General features: G+C 42.0%; 2 protein-coding genes across 3 annotated transcripts in view; one reads left to right on the forward strand and one right to left on the reverse strand.

Annotated features, from left to right (window-relative positions):
• The window catches only part of LOC115143909 (gamma-tubulin complex component 2-like), a 33,738-nt gene extending 33,160 nt beyond the window's left edge, over positions 1-578 (reverse strand). The window contains 2 exon segments of the mRNA XM_029684370.2: positions 251-321; positions 490-578. The gene's annotated coding sequence lies outside the window, so the exon portion shown is untranslated.
• Positions 566-17,056, forward strand: part of LOC115143911 (monocarboxylate transporter 6-like) — a 47,297-nt gene continuing 30,806 nt past the window's right edge. Inside the window, exon 1 of one of the 2 annotated variants that reach the window (XM_029684375.2) lies at positions 566-649. The gene's annotated coding sequence lies outside the window, so the exon portion shown is untranslated. Of the gene's footprint in view, positions 650-7,764; positions 7,917-17,056 lie in introns of those variants that run through there. The other variant, XM_029684374.2, reaches the window with a different exon arrangement.

The following is a 17,056-nucleotide window of genomic DNA, read 5'->3' on the forward strand; positions in this document are numbered from 1 at the left end:
GGCCGGACTTAAAAAGCTGGGAAAATATGTGTACTGTCTTAACATCGCTCATTCAATAGCCAACCATGCTCGAAAGTAAAATAGACCTGTAAATATAACAAATATTTTACAGTATGGGTAGGCTACAGTATTGCTGTGCAATAGGAGCCTGATATCATACCTATTTAATTTCAGAGCAGGCCTGGACATGCAGGACAATCCACATTATTACAAAAGAATGGACAGATTCCACAAGACACTGTGGTGTTACCTTCGCTGGCAATGGCTGTCTAGTGCTGCCTTCTGTGGTAGTCCGTCTCACTCTTCTGTGGTAGGCCCTGTCTTAATCGGGGAGGACAGCAGAGAGATAAGAGGGGAAGAGTTCACAGGATGTAACAGCAGAAACTCTCTGTGTGTGCGTTTGGCTCCATTTTAACTAGTTAGGAAAGGGGAGAAATGAGAGGGACAGAGGATTCAGTATATAACAGCTGAAACTGTGTGTTGTGTTACCTTCGCCTGCTTGGCTGTCCAGTGCTGCTGCCTGCGTTTGTCAGTCTCACTGTTCATAGGCTCGTTCCTAACTGGGGAAAGAAATGAGGGGCAGAGTTCACAGGATGTAACAGCAGAAACGCTTTGTGTGTGTGCATGAGGAACTGTGACAAAGGAAATAGTAAGTATGACCTAACGGTTACTTGTTATCATGAATCCAACTCAATGAAAGGGGTCATACTTGGAACAGAAACAAACTTGATTGTTGTTAAACATCGTTATTAAGCCCATATATGCGGTATTACTACTAGGCTGTCAACTCAGTCACATGAGTAAGGATTAGCCTACGTATTGATGCACGATTAAACACTGAAGAGAACTTCCTTTTTATTAAATATTGATCATATTTTCTCTCTATCCTAAAATTTTAAAAACGCATCTCATTGGTCCGAACTATGCAAATGGCCTCATTGAAGTGACAACACTACAAAACTCAGGTGTTATGGAGCGTTCCACACAAGACTCCGTTCCAGATGAAAAAGTAAAAAAGCTGACCCCCCTGAATAAAAGGGGTAATTTGGGGTTAAGGGAAACAATGGCCATATAAGCATTTTTTGTCTGAAAACACAGAAGAAATGTGTATATTAACACTGAAAACACACCTATACATGACAAGAAAGTATGTAAACCTATACTTGATGTGAAGTTTATGCTCATCGTTCATCTTCTCCCTCAGTGCTGCTCGGATGAATTTGGGGGGTATATCTGGAAACTTGTTTTGCACAGTTCCTAGAAATCCAAATCGGGTCAAAAGTAAAACATTTTATGAGTTAATATATGGGTTTTGCCACTGGAAATCACTTTCTAGTGCTGCATTAGGATCTAAATGTTTCCCATACCAATTATCAGTTTGACTTTTCCCTCATCAAGGGCTGGCTTTGCTGAAGTCCCTTTATTGGCATTTCCAATTTTTGCAGATAATCTATAGGTAGCAATCACCTGTCTCCCAAACAGCCATAGCCAGCTCTTTAACCATGGTTGTGCATGGAGGTGCCACCTCTACCGCAGGCCCGCAGCATGGCATTACTTATGCCCAAAGGGGTAATCCCCTCTGCCGATGGTCCTGGCTGTATAAATGTTAACATAATCATACACTAATATCTTAGCACTGTTCAACGTTGAAAGATGACAAGTACAATTTCTAAATGGCTAATTAAGCACTTACCTTTGTAAGTGGTGGGCAGTGACCTGAGAGGGTAGAGGCTGGGGCACAGCTTCAAGTTTTAGAAGCAAGGCTACTCATGAGATTGAAAAACAGATAAAAATAAACCTCTTTTCAATTCAATCATATGAAAGGAGTGAGAGACAGACAGAAGAGAGAGACATTCAGATGATTCCTTAATAACAACACAAACATGCCTATAGCATATACCTCTCTGCAGAGACAATGTTCAGGGTTTTCAGTTCCTGGTTTTGGACCTTCAACTGTTTCACCTCTTTTTTTAAGAGCCTTGATATCCTCTTCCTCCTCTTCCTTAGCCTTATTTTCCCTTTCTGTGATCTTCTCCATAGAGAGAAGATCCCTTGTCCCGTCAGCAACCTAATCAGTCAAAAGTTTAACGTGAGAAAGTAGAAGCTCCTAGATATTGAGAGAGCAATTGCATTATTACATTTAAGTATCTGCATAAGAATAAAAACTCTTGGGCCTACCTTTCTCGTCTTCTTTGCTGGATTGGTTTCAGTGCTGAGGAGAGTGTATGAGTGCCCGGTCGTTGTCGGCCTTTTGCGTTTGGCTTCCTTGTCCTTCCTTTGACTCTTAGGTGCCTCTAGTTTGAGTAATTTCCTCATCAATTTGTCTTTGTGCTCTATAAAAGTGGGAGTTGATAGACAGCAACAATTAGGCAAACATTACTTAAGCATTGCGATAATATAAGAGACACCAGTTTAACATATCCATGCAAACATTAGCGACAGACATAGGACAACCAGCCAGACAGACATGTGAGAGAGAACCGATGTCACATAAGTTACAGACAGAGTGAAACCTACCACTTGTTTCAATCACTTTGGCAGGAGAACTCTCGTCCTCCCACACAACATCCACTATTTCCCCCAGGTGGAACTCCGCTTTGAGCATTTTGTTGTGAGGTACAATATCAAATTTTTATGGCTCCTCCTGCCACTCTATTAGCATGGAGTAATCATTACAAAGGGGGGCAGTAGGTAGCCTGGCGGGTAGGAGCATTGGGCCAGTAACCCAAAGATTGCTGGATCAAATCCCTGAGCTGACCATGTAAAGATCTGTCATTCTGCCCCTGATCAAGGCAGTTAACCCATTGTTCCCCGGGTTCCGATGACATGGATGTCAATTAAGGCAGCCCTCTGCACCTCTCTGCTTCAGCTTAACTTAACTGTATACAAGTTTTTTTTTACATTGTATTTATTTATTTATTCAGAGTGTATATCAATGAGGGTGTTTCTTAAACTGGCAGCATGATATATAAATGCATTATTACATTGACTGAAACCATTATCAATTGTGTTGGAATCTATCCAATTAAAAAAGCATATACTATATTTATTGCATTTGAACATTGCAATTTATTACATTTCCCATCTGCTGAGTTTAAATGTCTGATGTTGCATTATATTTCAAAAGTCTATTTTCTCTGTTGTTACAACATACTGTATCTCAAATCCTGTAGGAATATCAAAATCCTGCAGTTTTTGGTTCTGCAAGATTGCTGCAGGAATATACTTGGCCCTGCAGGTATTGCCATATCCTGTATGAATATCAAAATCCTGCAGAGTTCGGTCCTGCATGATACCTGCAGGAATGTTCATGTTTGTGCAGGAATGTTTGCATGACAAGTCATACTCCCGCAGGACTCCTGCGGAAGCACTCCTGCGGATTCCTGTAGGACTTTTTTTGTAAGGGGCCAGTGTTTTTGGCACTCGTTATATTTTTATGCAAATAAAAAAAATGCGGCATGCATTTTCAGAAAGAGTCACTGCCCACGCCTCAATAGAAATGTGGTCAAATTTGCCATTGCACATTCTTTTCGAAACTGACATGGCCCAGTTCCAACATTCCAAATCATACAGGAAAAGAGGGTGTTTTTGTTACCAAAAAAAGTGAACTGTTGATAAAAGTTAGATAACTCCCAATAATATACTGCACACAAATCCTATAATCTCCCATTACATCTGAATTTAGTGTGAAATGTACACATGGTTGATAAATGAAGCCCCTGGACTCTATGTTATCACCTGAACTCTGATGAAGTTGTGGTCCAAATTGTTGAGAACTAGGGTTCACCTCTATGGAGGACCAAACCTGCCATAATTAGAAATAAATTATTATGTTAATAAATCCACATATACAGTACATTTGGAAAGTATTCAGACCCCTTGACTTATTCAACATTTTGTTAAGTTACAGCCTTATTCTAAAATTGATTACATGTTTTTTTTTCCCTCATCAATCTACACACAATACCCCATAATGACAAAGCAAAAACAGGTTTAGATTTTTTTGTGCAAATGTATTACAAATACAAAAACAGATATCAAATTCACATAAGTATTCAGACCCTTTACTCAGTACTTTGTTGAAGCACCTTTGGCAGCGATTACAGCCTCGAGTCTTCTTGGGTATGATGCTACAAGCTTGGCAAACCTGTATTCGGTGAGTTTCTCCCATTCTTCTCTGCAAATCCTCTCAAGCTCTTTCATGTTGGATGGGGAGTGTCACTGCAAAGCTATTTTCAAGTCTCTCCAGAGTTGTTTGATTGGGTTCAAGTCCTGGCTCTGGCTGTGACACTCAAGGACATTCAAATCAAATCAAATTTATTTTCAAATCAAATGTATTTATATAGCCCTTCGTACATCAGCTGATATCTCAAAGTGCTGTACAGAAACCCAGCCTAAAACCCCAAACAGCAAGCAATGCAGGCGTAGAAGCACGGTGGCTAGGAAAAACTCCCTAGAAAGGCGAAAACCTAGGAAGAAACCTAGAGAGGAACCAGGCTATATGTGGGGTGGCCAGTCCTCTTCTGGCTGTGCCGGGTGGAGATTATAACAGAACATGGCCAAGATGTTCAAATGTTCATAAATGACCAGCATGGTCGTATAATAATAAGGCAGAACAGTTGAAACTGGAGCAGCAGCACGGTCAGGTGGACTGGGGACAGCAAGGAGTCATCATGTCAGGTAGTCCTGGGGCATGGTCCTAGGGCTCAGGTCCTCCGAGTGAGAGAAAGAAAGAAAGAGAGAATTAGAGAGAGCATAAGTGGGGTGGCCAGTCCTCTTCTGGCTGTGCTGGGTGAAGATTTTAACAGAACATGGCCAAGATGTTAAAATGTTCATAAATGACCAGCATGGTCGAATAATAATAAGGCAGAACAGTTGAAACTGGAGCAGCAGCACGGCCAGGTGGACTGGGGACAGCAAGGAGTCATCATGTCAGGTAGTCCTGGGGCATGGTCCTAGGACTCAGGTCAGTTGAAACTGGAGCAGCAGCACGGCCAGGTGGACTGGGGACAGCAAGGAGTCATCATGTCAGGTAGTCCTGGGGCATGGTCCTAGGGCTCAGGTCCTCCGAGAGAGAGAAAAAAAGAGAGGAGAGAATTAGAGAACGCACACTTAGATTCACACAGGACACCGAATAGGACAGGAGAAGTACTCCAGATATAACAAACTGACCCTAGCCCCCCGACACATAAACTACTGCAGCATAAATACTGGAGGCTGAGACAGGAGGGGTCAGGAGACACTGTGGCCCCATCCGAGGACACCCCCGGACAGGGCCAAACAGGAAGGATATAACCCCACCCACTTTGCCAAAGCACAGCCCCCACACCACATTCAGAGACTTCTCCCGAAGCCACTCCTGCATTGTCTTGTTGTGTGCTTAGGGTCATTGTCATGTTGGAAGGTGAAACTTCGCTCCCAGTCTGAGGTCCTGAGAGCTCTGGAGCAGGTTTTCATCAAGGATCTCTCTGTACTTTGCTCCGTTCATCTTTCCCTCGATCCTGTCTAGACCCGCCTTCCCTGCCGCTGAAAGACATCCCCACAGCTTGATGCTGCCACCACCATGCTTCACTGTACGGATGGTGCCAGGTTTCCTCCAGTCATGACACTTGGCATTCAGGCCAAAGAGTTCCATCTTGGTTTCATCAGACAAGAGAATCTTATTTCTCATGGTCTGAGAGTCTTTTAGGTGCCTTTTGGCAAATTCCAAGTGGGCTGTAATGTGCCTTTTACTGAGGAGTGGCTTCCGTCTGGCTACTCTACCATAAAGGCCTAATTGGTGGAGTGCTGCAGAGATGGGTGTCCTTCTGGAAGGTTCTCCCAAATCCACAGAGGAACTCTGGAGCTCTGTCAGAGTGACCATCGGATTCTTGGTCACCTCCCTGACCAAGGCCCTTCTCCCCGGATTGCTCAGTTTGGCCAGGCGGCCAGCCCTAGGAAGAGTCTTGGTGGTTCAAAACTTCTTCCATTTAAGAATGATGGAGGTCACTGTGTTCTTGGGGACCTTCAATGCTGCAGACATTTGTTGGTACCCTTCCCCAAATCTGTGCCTCAATTACAATCCTGTCTCAGAGCTCTACGAACAATTCCTTTGCCCTCATGGCTTGGTTTTTGCTCTGACATATACTGTCAACTGTGGGACCTTATAGAGACAGGTGTGTGCCTTTCCAAATCATCGTAGGATATCATTGTACATACGAATTTGTTCTTAACTGACTTGATTGTTTTAAATAAAGGTTAAAAAAAGCAAATAAAAATGAATTCCAATCAATTGAATTTACCACAGGTTGACTCCAATCAAGTTGTAGAAACAGCTCAAGTATGATCAATGGAAACATGATGCACCTGAGCTCAGTTTCGAGTGTCATAGCAAAGGGTCTGAATACTTATGTAAATAAGGTTTTTCAGTTTTAACTCTGTCAATGTGTGTAGATTGATGAGGAAAACAATTGATTTAATCCATTTTAGAATAAGGCTGTAACGTTTTAAAAAATGTTGAAAAAGTAAAGGGGTCTGACTACTTTCCAAATGCACTCTAAATAGAAACATTTATAAATCAATAAATGCACACATATATAAATGAAATACAAAAATATTGACCAAAGTTCATTCCTTTTTCTCCACATATATGTATTCAATGATTGATCTTTGTATCGTCTAAATATTCAATCAAACGTCTGTGGGTGGACACCATTGGTTGATCAATGTCACTGTGCAACGTCTTGCTTTTGCCTGGCTCAGATGGTCCAAAAAGAGAGATGTACAACCCGTAGATAGCTACATTAGCCCAGTTTTTCTGGCATGTATGGCTGCAATCAGGGGAGCGGTAGCCAGAGACTTCACAGTGCTGTCTAACACAAACAACGCCTCTACAGATTACCTGTTTTTCGGTGTGGAGGCATGCATCAAAAACTTGTGTCAGCTAGCTGCTACAAGGGACACAGAGGTGAACCCATACATGTTTTACAATTGGGAGGAAATTGGGAGGAAATTGCCTAACGACTTCACCAGAGTTCAGGTGATAACAGACAGCACTGTGAAGTCTCTGGTGCAGCACAACATAGACAATTGGCCTCTGGGTCACCATAATCACAGTTTTTCAACTGGTCATTCAGTACAGCACTGTTTCAAAACTGAACGCACCCCAGGCAAATGCGCCGTGGCATTGATCAACCAATGGTGTGTTAGATACCACCCACATACGTTTGTTTGACACCCCTTCATTAACATATTGGAGGAAGAAATACAGAAATAATATAAATGAATAAAATGAAAGTGGGATTAATTATTTAAATAAGTATGTATCTATGTATGTTTGCATCATTTATCCATGTATCAATTAATATTTTTTATGCGTGCATTTATTTATGTATTTGTATTTAATCATATATTTGTTTATTTATGTGTGCATTTATTCAATTATTTCTAATTATGGCAGGTTTGATCCCTCATAGAAGCGGCTTGTACAGTAATGCCAAATCGGATAAACTGTGCTGGCCATTCCTGAGCATGTAATGTAACCTTATCCTGGTAAATATGACTGCTAGTTCAGCTCAGAGAAAATAAACCGTCCATCATACAAGGAAGTACGCCTCACATTGCAATTTCTTTGACCACTCTATTTAAAAAAAATGTCATAATCAAGCAGATTTTTCTACCCCTCATGTCCACGACAGATTGGTCTGGATTGACAGTACCAACGGACCAAAATATGACTATTCGTAATGCAATCTGTGATGAACATAACCGCATCAAGGCTCTTACATCCTGTCTCCTCCCACCCCACCGAGAACGCGATATTGTTACTCCAAGGCAGAGGCTAGGAGTTCCAGCTGGTTTGTGTATGATGTGGTAGAAAGGCTAAAAATGGTCGAAGCGAAGTAATGGCCGTCAGTAATAATACTTAACCTCAAAAGGTAAGAAACTTGCGTTATGGGTGGCTTGCCAACGTGTTTATGTGTAAGGTAAACAAGCCTTTAGCCGACCTTAATTTGCTGAGCAATGTGACAGTCAACTGAAAAACAATAGGCTAATTGTGTTGCTTTCCTATTATGTCAGTGTTTTTATTATGAGACTGGACGTAAAATTAAACTAAATGTAACCTATGTATTTTTTTGACGGGAAGTAGGCTATTTGAGCCAAGAAGATCATCTTCAACAATAATAACAGACAGTAGACTATAGGGCAGGCAAACTGTTTTCTCACAGCGGTAGATCCTAGTCGACGAGTTGTGTTCTCGAGTGCTGTTGCTGTACATTGATTCAAAATAGCCGCTCTGTAATCTGGTGTTCGCATGGTCAATGGTTTGGATGGATCGAAGACTAGGTCTTACTTGACCCTTGCTTTTGATCTCCTACAGTTAAGATTCCTAATATCAAATAGATTGATATTGGCATGCCACGTGGATATGCTACTAGAGTGCCAAAGGGACCAGAAAACCAATTGCTACTGGAAATTGAATTGGATGATGATATCGCACATGCCCAAATTGGACCATGGCACCACAGTCTTTGAAGATTAGCCAACAACTCACACATTTAAGTTTTAGAATGGGATAAATGACAGCTGAGTTACATGCTTCTCATCCTGTTATGAATGTGCGCCTAAATGCAAATTATAGGCAATGTTTGGAAATATTTAAGGCTAATTGTGCACAGTCGCAATGTAAATTTGTGCCACTAAACAAAGATTACATCCATAAATCTTCACTGGAAAAGGTCTTGCACAGTAGGCCATTCATTCAAATTTGTAGACTTTCTCAAGCACATGCAAAAATGTGCCATATATCCTACTCCCTTCCCCCTTCATGAACAGTCAACAACAGGGGAATTCTTTGGGATTATAATCAAATCAAAATGGATTTGTTGCATACACATGGTTAGCAGATGTTAATGCGAGTGTAGCGAAATGCTTGTGCTTCTAGTTCCGACAGTGCAGTAACATCTAACAAGTAATCTAACAGTTCCCCAACAACTACCTAATACACACAAATCTAAAGGGGTGAATGAGAATATGTACATATATGGATGAGCGGCATAGGCATGTGCAGTAGATTGTATAAAATACAGTATATACATAATGTAAGATATGTAAACATTATTAAAGTGACTAGTGATACATTTATTAAAGTGGCCAGTGATTGGGTCTCAATCTATGCAGCAGCCTGTCTGAGTTAGTGATTGCTGTTTAGCAGTCTGATGGCCTCTAGCTTTGATGCACCTGTACTGACATCACCTTTTGGATGATAGCTGTGTGAACAGGCATTGGCTCGGGTGGTTGTTGTCCTTGATGGCCTTCCTGTGACATCGGGTGCTGTAGGTGTGGAGGGCAGGCAGTTTTCCCCTGTAATGTGTTGTGCAGACCGCACCACCCTCTGGAGAGCCTTGCGGTTGAGAGCGGTGCAGTTGCCGTGATACAGCCTGACAGGATGCTCTCGATTGTGTATCTTTATTTTTTTACCGTTATTTAACTAGGCAAGTCAGTTCAGAACAAATTCTTATTTTCCATGACGGCCTAGGAACAGTGGGTTAACTGCCTTGTTCAGGGGCAGAACAACAGATTTGTACCTTGTCAGCTTGGGGATTTGATCTTGCGACCTTTCTGTTACTAGTCCAACGCTCTAACCACTAGGCTACATGCCGCCCCATCTGTAAAAGTTGGTAAGGGTTTTGGGTCACAAGCCAAATTTCTTCAGCCTCCCGAGGTTGAAGAAGCGCTGCTGCGCCTTCTTCACCACACTGTCTGTGTGGGTGGACCATTTCAGTTTGTCTGTGATGTGTACGCAGAGGAACTTAATTCTTTCCACCTTCTCCACTGCTGTCCCTTTGATGTGGATAGGGGGGTGCTCCCCCTGCTGTTTCCTGAAGTCCACAAACATCTCCTTTGTTTTGTTGACGTTGAGTGAGGTTGTTTTCCTGACACCACACTCCGAGTGCCCTCACCTCTTCCCTGTAGCCTGTCTCGTTGTTGTTGGTAATCAAGCCTACTACTGTTGTGTCGTCTGCAAACTTGAGGATTTAGTTGAAGGCGTGCATGGCCGTGGGACACAGTCGTGGGTGAACAGGGAATACGGGAGGGGGCTGAGCATGCACCCTTTTTGGTGCCCCAGTGTTGTTTCCTACATTCACCACCTAGGGGTGGCCCATCAGAAAGTCCAGGACCCAATTGCAGAGGTTGGGGTTGAGACCCAGGGCCTCCAGCTTGATTATGAACTTGGAGGGTATTATGGTGTTGAATGCTGAGCTATAGTCAATGAACAGCATTCTTACATAGGGCAGTGTGATGGTGATTGCATTGTCTGTGGACCTGTTGGGGCGGTATGCAAACTGAAGTGGGTCTAGAGTGGCCAGTAAAGTGGAGGTGATATGTTCCTTGACTAGTCTCTCAAAGCACTTCATGATGACAGAAGTGAGTGCTACGGGGCGGTAGTCATTTAGTTCAGTTATCTTTGCCTTCTTGGGTACAGGAACAATGGTGGACATCTTAAAGCATGTGGGGACAGCGGACTGGGATAGGGAGCGATTGAATATGTCCATAAACACACCAGCCAGCTGGTCTGCACATGCTCCGAGGACGCGGCTAGGGATGCTGTCTGGGACAGCAGCCTTGCGAGGGTTAACACGTTCAAATGTTTTACTCACGTCGGCCACGGAGAAGGGGGTGGGCAGTCCTTGTTAGCGAGCCACGACGGGGGCACTGTTATTATCCTCAAAGCGGGCAAAGAAGGTGTTTAGTTTGTCTGGAAGTGTGACATTGGTGTCCGTGACGGTTTTCTTTTTGTAATCCGTGATTTCCTGCCACATATGCCTCGTGTCTGAGCCGTGTAATTTCGACTACACTTTGTCCTTGTACCGGCATTTCGCTTGTTTGAATGCCTTGCGGAGGGAATCGCTACACTGTTTATATTCAGCCATATTCCCAGACCTCTTTCCATGGTTAAAAGCGGTGGTTTGCGCTTTTCAGTTTTGTGTGAATGCTGCCATCCATCCACGGTTTTAATAGTTACAGTGGGTACAACTTCTCCAATGCACTTCCTTATAAACTCACTCACCGTGTCAGCGTATAGATCGATGTTGTTCTGAGGCTGACCAAAACATATCCCAGTTCGCGTGATCAAAGCAATCTTGAAGTGTGGTCAGACCAGCGTTGAATGGTACATCCTGTTGGAGTTTCTGTTTATAAGATTTCCCGAAGGGAGGGTGGGGGAGGCCTTTGTATGTATCACGGAAGTTAGAGTAGCAGTGATTTTCCCCCCCCACGTGTAGTGCAATCAATATGATGATAGCAAATTTGAGAACAAGGCTACCTAAATTCTTTGTTAAAATCCACAGCTATGATAAATGCAGCCTCAGGATATATGGTTTCCAGTTTACATAGTCCAGTGAAGTTCCTTGAGGGCCACCTTGGTATCTGCTTGAGGGGGAATGTACACCTGTGACGATAACTGACGAGATTTCTCTTGGGAGGAAATATGGCCGGCATTTGATTGTAAGGAATTCTAGGTCGGGTGAGCAGAAGGACTTGAGTTCCTGTATGTTGTTAATGATTAACGACTCATGGTGTAATCATAAGCATACACCCCCGCCCATCCTCTTCCCAGAGAGGTGTTTATTTCTGTCGGCGCGATGCATGGAGAAGCCTGCTGGCTGAACCGATCCCGAAAACATATCCCGAGAGAGCCATGTTAGCCATGTTTCTGTGAAACAGAGAATGTTACAATCTCTGATGTGTCTCTGGAAGGCAACCGTTGCTCGAATTTCGTCTACCTTGTTATCAAGAGACTGGACATTGGTGAGTAGTATAGTCGGAAGAGGTGGGCGATGTGCACGTCTATGGAGCCTGACAAGGCCGCTCCGTCTGCTCCTTCTGCGGTGCTGTTGTTTTTGGTCGGCTTCTAGGATTAGATCCATTGGGTGGTGGTCCAAACAGAGGATTTGCTTTGGGAAAGTCGTATTCCTGGTCGTAATGATGGTAAGTTGATGTCGCTCTTATATCCAATTGGTCTTCCCGGCTGTATGTCATAAGACTTAAGATTTCCTGGTGTAACAATGTAAGAAATAATACATAAAAAATAAAAAATACTGCATAGTTTCCTAAGGACTCGAAGCGAGGCGACCATCTCTGTCGGTGCCATGTTGCTCGCCATCCTGTAATGATGACAGCATTAAGTGAGTTTGTATTTTAGATTTGTGGTTGCAATTACGATTTGCAAATGTGTAATCTTAATTTCGCACGCTTGACGTGTGAATAAATGTAACAACTATCGCAAACTTGTGACTTGAACACATTTTATAAAATTGGCAAGGATAATTTATTTTCAGAATCATAAAAGTTCCATTTATGACCATGAATATTCTGCTGTGAACACACTTGAAGATATTGAATCTACGCGTTCTCAGATTTCTGTCGATACTGTCACACACCCAGAGATTCGTCCATTTATAGACAGTGTTTCGCAAGGAAAAAATTGGGGGCAGGACCTTCAACACCTGACCAATCAGTTCCCTCTGTCAAAAACAATATCATTGGCTGTCTTGTTCCATCAACCAAACCTCATGCAACAACAAGAGCTGACCAGGACGACCTGATGGAGGAAGATGGCAGGCGCTCGACCGTAGGTGAGTTCTGGAAAGTTTGCTTTCACAGTTTGTATGAAGTGATGTTATCACCTTCGTATACGATCATGTGTGTAACCTTAGCACTATATAATGTTCATCCCTATAGTTAGATACATCCCCCAAGTTCATCCATTGGCTCGTCAGCTCCCGTTAGCTAACTAGCTAGTTATTTGTCATTAACAAGTTAGATTATCTTTAGCCAGATCCTACCCCACCACAGTGGTAATTTACGTCAGCTAAATTGTGGCTTTAGCTAGTTAGCTATATGTTTTCAAAATGTCACGTATGAATAAAAGATGGCTAATTGGTGAGTCTGATTTGTCATCCCTAGATGATACCAGATGTAGCTGATCTTCATGTTTGTATGCAGTAACTTTTACAGGAGAATTATGCAAACATAGAAGACTGTGGGCAACACTATCTATCTCTCATTCTAGAGCATAGAACCCTGAGTTAAATGTCATTGTTCATCATTTTTATTACATTACATGTGTTCATGTTGTCTCTTACCTATGATCACAGCGTTGTTTGAAACAGCATATCTAATAGTAAAAGTTCTGGTCTAATTAACTAACCACCAACAATTCCTATTAGCTGAGAAATTTTACAAACTAACAGCAATTACATTTTTTCAAAACCAACCCCTTCCTCTTTCAGGACTACTCTCCAATATGTGGAAAATAATTCTCAAGACATTTCATACAACATCATGAATGTTTCTGTGGTGAAAGGTACAGCTCTTAATGACACTGACATATTGATAATCTGATCGGTTTCTATTTCAATTAGGCTTTTTATTACGTATACAGCATAACACAAAATTCTGTGTTTTTCACGCAGAAAAAAAAGAACTCATAAGAAATATCTTGCTGCGTTTTGTAAATGCAGATGTAAAATGTTTCTTAATGTTATTTATGCTTGGCATCAGACACATTTTTGTGCTTCACTCGGAGGAGAATTCACAAACGGGAATGAAAGTACTATGTCCCTGGTCACTTTATTGAAGCCAAAAAACCTATTGACTTTCAATATAAAACGTAGTTGAAATGGTTGAAAATGCAGATTTCTGAACTCTTTAACACGACCCCAGTGTCAATGATAGTATTGCTTATTCTATTGTCGTTACCATGGATAATATTTTACTACTAAAGAGTTCAAACCGATAAAGTCTGTTTAGTGGTTACATCCTGTCCAAGGTAGTTACAGAGAGCAATAGAGGAAATTATATATTTGTATGTAGGCTGACGTTAAATGTACCGTGCATTCGGAAAGTATTCAGACACCTTCCCTTTTTCCACATTTTGTTACGTTACAGCCTTATTCTAAAATGGCTGAAAATGTTTTTTCCCCTCAATCTACATAAAATACCCCCCAAATTTATTTTGGACATTTTTGCAAATGTATTAAAAGTGGATATCTTAATTACATAAGTATTCAGACCCTTTGCTCTGAGACTTGAAATTGAGCTCAGGTGCATCCTGTTTCCATTGATAATCCTTGAGCTGTTTCTACAACTTGATTGGAGTCCACCTGTGGTAAATTCAAAAGATTGTACATGATTTGGAAAGGCACACAGTTGTCAGAGCAAAAAGTATGCCATGAGGTCAAAGGAATTGTCTGTAGAACTCCGAGACGGGATTGTGTCGGCACAGATCTGGGGAAGGGTACCAAAAAATTCTGCAGCGTTTGAAGGTCTCCAAAAACACAGTGGCCTCCATCATTCTTCAATGGAAGAAGTTTGGAACCACCAAGACTCTTCCTAGAGCTGGCGGCATGGCAAAACAGAGCAATTTTGGGAGAAGGGCATTGGTCAGAGATGACCAAGAACCCAATGGTCACTCTGACTGAGCTCCAGAGTTCCTCTGTGGAGATGGTTGTCCTTCTGGAAGATTCTCCCATCTCTGCAGCACTCCACCAATGAGGCCTTTATGGTAGAGTGGCCAGACGGAAGCCACTCCTCAGAATAAGGCACATGACAGCCCACTTGGAGTTTGTCAAAAGGCACCTAAAGACTCTCACATCATGAGAAACCAGATTCTCTTGACTGATGAAACCAAGATTTTGGCCTGAACGTCAAGTGTCACATCTGGAGGAAACCTGGCACCATCCTTACAGTGAAGCATGGTGGTGGCAGCATCATGCTGTGGGTATGTTTTTTTTAGCGGCAGGGACTGGGAGACTAGTCAGGATCGAGGGAAAGATGAACGGAGCGAAGTACAGTGAGATCCTTGATGAAAACCTGCTCCAGAGCACTCAGGACCTCAGACCTGGATGAAGTTTCACCTTCCAACAACACAATGATGTCCTTGAGTGGCCGGATTTGAACCCGATCGAACATCCTATAGAAAGACCTAAAAATAGCTGTGCAGAGACACTCCCCTTCCAACCTGACTGAGCTTGAGAGGATCTGCAGAGAAGAATGTCAGAAACTCCCCAAATACAGGTGTGCCAAGCTTGTAGGCTGTAATCGCTGCCAAATGTGCTTCAACAAAGTACTGAGTAAAGGGTCTGAATATTTATGTAAATGTGATATTTCAGTTTTTTTGTTTGAATAAATGTGCAACTAAAAAAATATTATGGGGTATTGTGTGGAGATTTGTATTTATTTAATCCATTTGAGAATAAGGCTGTAACGTAACAATGTGGAAAAAGTCAAGGGGTCTGAATACTTTTCGAATGCACTGGTTACCTGTACATGGGTCTTGCATTAGCCAAGGATGATGTATTATCCTTTACTGATGATCATTGATTATCCTGATCTCAAAGAGCTGTAATATTGCATTTATTTTACTTAACCTTGGCACTTTAGTCTCAGATTCACATTATTTCCCTATGGTTTGTCTTTTTTTTTTTTTTTCAGAATGGAAGACAGACAGGTCATCCTTCGAGGGCAGCTGTGCGCTTCAGGAGGATGTTACTCCAGGAGCAAGAAAAAGCTCTAAGTTTCACCATGGACGTTCGTGGCAGTGTTTAGGACAGACGAAAGTTGATAATCTGCTTTTACAAGTCCCATAAAGTCGATTGCGCTAGCACCCTTTGCTGCGTATTAGAAGGTAGACTGCAACGTGTCATTTGCATGTATTTTTTTGGACTCGTCAGTTCTGCAATGTCTGACGAACTGTTTGAACCTATTTCAAAACCTACTTAGGGGATGCTGCCTTCGGAGACGGGGTCAGTCAAGACTTCATAAGTTTCGCTGTGCATACGTCGCAAACAGGCTTCCACATGAACTGTGGTATGTTGATCAATTATATTATTTTAGGCTATAGTTCTCTTGAAAGGACAAATCCGCACACTGCTAGTTTTATTTTACAACATTTTTACGTGTCTGCCTCTGGTGAAGGCCAATAGGCTGACACGTAAGCTTTAATAAAGTGATACTAGCTAGATCAGTGTGTGGGTTTCTCATTTCTTTCCAGATCTCATTGTTATCGGCAACAGGATTGCTCAGGTGTGTGGGCCTTTTTGAATTTTGAGCCTATAGTTTTCTCACATGGTGACACTGAGCTTCAAACCGATCATTCATGTAACAATAAACACTGCATTGATCATTTGAAAAGAATGTGTTCCTGAGTGCAGGTAGATCAGCATTTCTGGAGATACGTGACACGTTTGATTATCTTGACGGAAAACGATTGAGCTTGTATGCATTACAATAAAGATGTAGTGATATCAGCAGGATGGATGTATTAGCTATACAAATTGAAGTGAAAAATAAGTCACTTTTGACATGTGCTGCTGAGCTGTCTGACAAAGGCTGTAATCGGGAGAATGTTTGACAACTTATTTTAATGCAGCCAGTCTAATGCAGTTACCCTGTTTGTATTAATAATTTCTCAATTTAGGATAAGTCCAGGGACAAGCATGTTTATCCATTCATAATTTTTAAAATGTATTTTTACTAGATCAGCTTTGACCATGTTATCTGGCCTGGGGAGACAAATTATGAAGAGGACAATGAAGCGTACCCTGTCTAAACGAGGTGTCACATTGCGGGATATATTTGATATTTCAGTTTCTTCAAAGTATTCACACTTTGCCTTGATGACAGCTTTGTACACTCTTGGCATTCTCTCAACCAGCTTCATGAGGTAGTCACCTGGAATGCCCCTAGGCTCCAAAAGGCTAGTTCGATAGTTATTGACATACAATTTCTTATTTTACTTTGCTTTCTACTACAAACTCCATGAGTAAACATAGTGGGGAAAAGTAACAAGCTGTTTTGAACTTGAACTTGAAAATGACTACAGATGTGACCATCTCACAACATACATCTCTACTCCTTGTCGGTCTCCAGCTTGTTGATGTAAAAACTTAATAGAGAGCTGGTCTGAACCGAACCACTGTTTTGCATCGCACTTGAGGCATGCATAGCCAACTGTTCTCCCTGCCCTGTTTCGGTAAAAAGATGAGGGATGGGTCGAGTAATATAACCTTTT

Source organism: Oncorhynchus nerka, linkage group LG16 (assembly GCF_034236695.1).
Source record: "Oncorhynchus nerka isolate Pitt River linkage group LG16, Oner_Uvic_2.0, whole genome shotgun sequence".
In the NCBI taxonomy this organism is placed as follows: Eukaryota; Metazoa; Chordata; class Actinopteri; order Salmoniformes; family Salmonidae; genus Oncorhynchus; species Oncorhynchus nerka.